We start from the raw sequence: 3,422 nt of genomic DNA on the forward strand, positions 1-3,422 counted from the left end.
TGGGCTTCATCTACACATCGTGAATCTTAGCTGCATCACCTCGTAGACTTGCCATTTGGGTCATAGCTTCGGACTCTGTCACGATACTGATTTCACGTCGTGGCCTTTATGTCCACATCATGGAGATTTAATACCTCACTTCCGTAGACTTTCCATATGCATAATATCATTGAGAGGTGTCCTAGATCACTTTCACGTCATGGACCTCATGTACACATCGTGGAGCATGGCTAAGTTAGGGTTTCTGCCACGTGTCATGCTCTTAGATCGCTACATCTTCACAAGGTCATAACTTTTGCATACGAACTCCGTTTTTTACATTCTTTAAATCCATGTGTAGGTATTTTCGAGTACTACAACTTTATTTTAGATTCCAAAGGCTAATTCTAAGTATTTTATAAATTCCTCTTGCTATAGAGATTTATATTGTTAGAGTTTATCATAACTTCTTCATACGAAGTCAGATTTAGACGTTTTATATATTTTTGGAATCGTATGGACGTATAATTTGATTTGTATCATAAAGTATATATGAAAGCTCATACTTGTATGGGAATTTACCATGAACTACATAGTAAGTTTATTACATTACTTGTTTGACAAAATCACATTACTTGATTGACATAATCACATGTGATTGTTCTTAACCTATTTTGACTAGTTTTACACAATTGTAGACACCTATCACTCGCTTCAATTGACAGTCGAGGGTTGTAGCTAGCAACTGCAGGTGGGGATGTCAACCTCGTATAGATCTATACATATGTATATCACTCCGAAGATTAACGATTATAGTAGTTTGGATATGGTAAGTGTTTAGACTCAGCTAATGAATAACATAGCGTCTCACTAAAAAGCCCTTAGCTAAAAAGTTTATGAATAGCTCTCAGCCCTAACTTAATTGTGATTAAGTCACTAGGCATAATGAATATCATTGTACGAATTTTATAAAAGTTGAGTATGTTTGACATGTGTAAAAGTGTAATGAATATATGTTCATATATAAATGTTGTGTACTTAAACACATTAACAAAGATGCATAGTAATAGTTTGAAACCTTGAAATACTACAGAATTTTATAACATGCTTGTCATAATATACAATCTTACATAAAAACCATATATTTTATATAATGCAGTATTTGTTGTGTGAACTAGTTATTTCACGATAAAATAACCATAATACGTATACGAAAAGTTTATATTGGTTTATCTATAACAATATAATAATATTTTTATAAACTAGATATATTATATTTTTGCATAAAAAGTAAACTGATTTGTATAACAAATATGTAGGCACATGTATCCCCTCCCCACCCCACCCCGAAGTAATTAAAATATTAAAAATATGCTGTAAGGACTCATACTTGAAGCGTGAGTTCCAATTTGAGAAGCTTGACATGAGAAATCGTAAATCCACAATTCTTAAACTTTTAAATACTCTTGGGACCGTTTTGTAACAAATATAAACTATTGGGGCTTGTTTGGTAATTTAATTAACCAAAATAGGATTGACTGGTTAAAATAATTGAAGGGAGGGACTGAAATGGTTTAAATTGAATTTAAGTTTAGGGAATGGACTGATTTTGTTAAGAAATCTCCATGGGAGGGGCTGTTTTGAATAAATGAAATCAATATTTGGGGATTGAAACTGATCTTGTAAGATATTTGTCAAATGAGGGTAGATTTTGATAAATTTAAATGCAAGTTTGAGTTTCTTTAGATTTTGACTTGGTAAAAATCAACGTGTTTTTTTAAGCCTGGGAGACGATCAGCTGATCCAACTCAAAGGAAATTAGGGCTCATTTGTCCCCGTCATTTGTTGAAGGATGAAATGAATAAACGAAGTGGGTGGAGCGGATAGAGGCGCATGAAGGCATCGACGCTGCTTCTGCTCCCTTTTTCGTCGCAGACCAAGAAGAGGACTCAAAGAAAGGAGAAGCTCTCACGAGGAGGTGGAGGCGGCGAGGCTTCTTATTCTCATCCTGCTGCTGGGTGTGAAGGGGAAAATAAACGGGTCCGCCTCGAGCGATGCGAGCAGCAGTAGCGACAAGCCTAGATCTTCGGTGGGTTTGCTCGATGGAAAAACGAAGTGGAGGGTGCGAGGGGCTCGATCAGTGGGAAGGGAGGGTTCCGGTGTGGCCGAAGAGAAGGAAAAAGGGGAAAACGGTTCGGTCTCGGTGGTGATCGACGATCAATATGCAGAGGGCCAGCCTCCCTCCGACGATTTGCAGGTAATTAAATGGGGGCTGCTCTGGCAGCTCCCCTGTTCTTCTCTTCTCTCTTTGTTTTTTTTTTTTTGGTGTTGGCTTATATTGATGGATGAACTGGGATAGATGTTTGGGCTTTATGTTTTACAGGGAAATCGATGGGTGTTTGTTCTTGTGTTCTTGATTGGAACTGATGAAGAATGAAAGGAAACATGGAGGTGTTTTGGTTTGTTTCATTTGACAGTTGACGAAGAAGAAGAGTCCAGGTGAAACTTTGAATGGTTGGAAGGCGGTTGTAATAATTCTTCACGTCATTTGTTATTAACATTAAAGGCCGATTTCTTATGATTTTGTTTTGTAATCAGACGAGAGATTTTAAGTTAAGTTTGTTTAGGATGAAGCTTGGAATGGCTTCAATGGAAGGACAACAGAAGCATAGTGTGTGGTTTTGTTTAGGATGAGGCTTGGAAATGTATTGTATAAGTTTCATTTATTTATTTATTTATTTATTTGTATTTTGTATTATGTATTTGTTTCATTATGTAATGTGTGTATTGAGGTATATTTTAATTGGGTATGTATTTGGTTGATTTGCTATGTATTATTGGTGTTTTCCACTTGCATCCATATGTACGGATACATAAAACTTTTACAAACCATTTCTTAATGATTATAATCTGCTTTCATTTATCATGAATTTGCTATATAACTTGTATAATACACATATAAATTTAATTTCGTACGTTAGGTGTGTAAAATTTATAAATTTGCTAAACCTTGGTTTGTTAAATTTAAAATACGCACATATTTATGACAATATAACCAACCACATGTAATTGATCATGATATATATATATATATATATATATATATATATATATATATATATATATATATATATATATATATATATATATATATAGCCACGAAATTATTAAGTGTTGGGCTATTCTCATCGTTAAAATCCGCCAAAACTGGTTCGGATTCCTATATTTTTGCAAAATACATTACCAATAATAGAAATTAGTCGAAATCAATAGTTTAAGGTTTTGTAATTAAGAAATTGAAAACGTCTAATTTTGTTAACTTCTATAATTTTTTTTATAAAAATATTTAAAAATATGAAATTAAATATTAGACTATAGCCTGAGTCCAAAAATGCGTTCGGAAATTCCATTTGAGGCGTGCAAGTCCCTCAATGGATAGAAAC

General features: G+C 34.1%; 1 long non-coding RNA gene across 1 annotated transcript; it reads left to right on the forward strand.

The window, feature by feature from the left end:
* The first annotated feature begins 1,798 nt into the window (after window positions 1-1,798).
* Window positions 1,799-2,727, forward strand: LOC145002054 (uncharacterized). Its single transcript, XR_013661791.1, has 2 exons — window positions 1,799-2,236; window positions 2,363-2,727. It is a non-coding gene; the product is annotated as an uncharacterized LOC145002054 (long non-coding RNA).
* Window positions 2,728-3,422: the final 695 nt, after the last annotated feature.

This window comes from Lactuca saligna, chromosome 6, assembly GCF_052625555.1.
Source record: "Lactuca saligna cultivar CGN05327 chromosome 6, ASM5262555v1, whole genome shotgun sequence".
Taxonomy (NCBI): domain Eukaryota; kingdom Viridiplantae; phylum Streptophyta; class Magnoliopsida; order Asterales; family Asteraceae; genus Lactuca; species Lactuca saligna.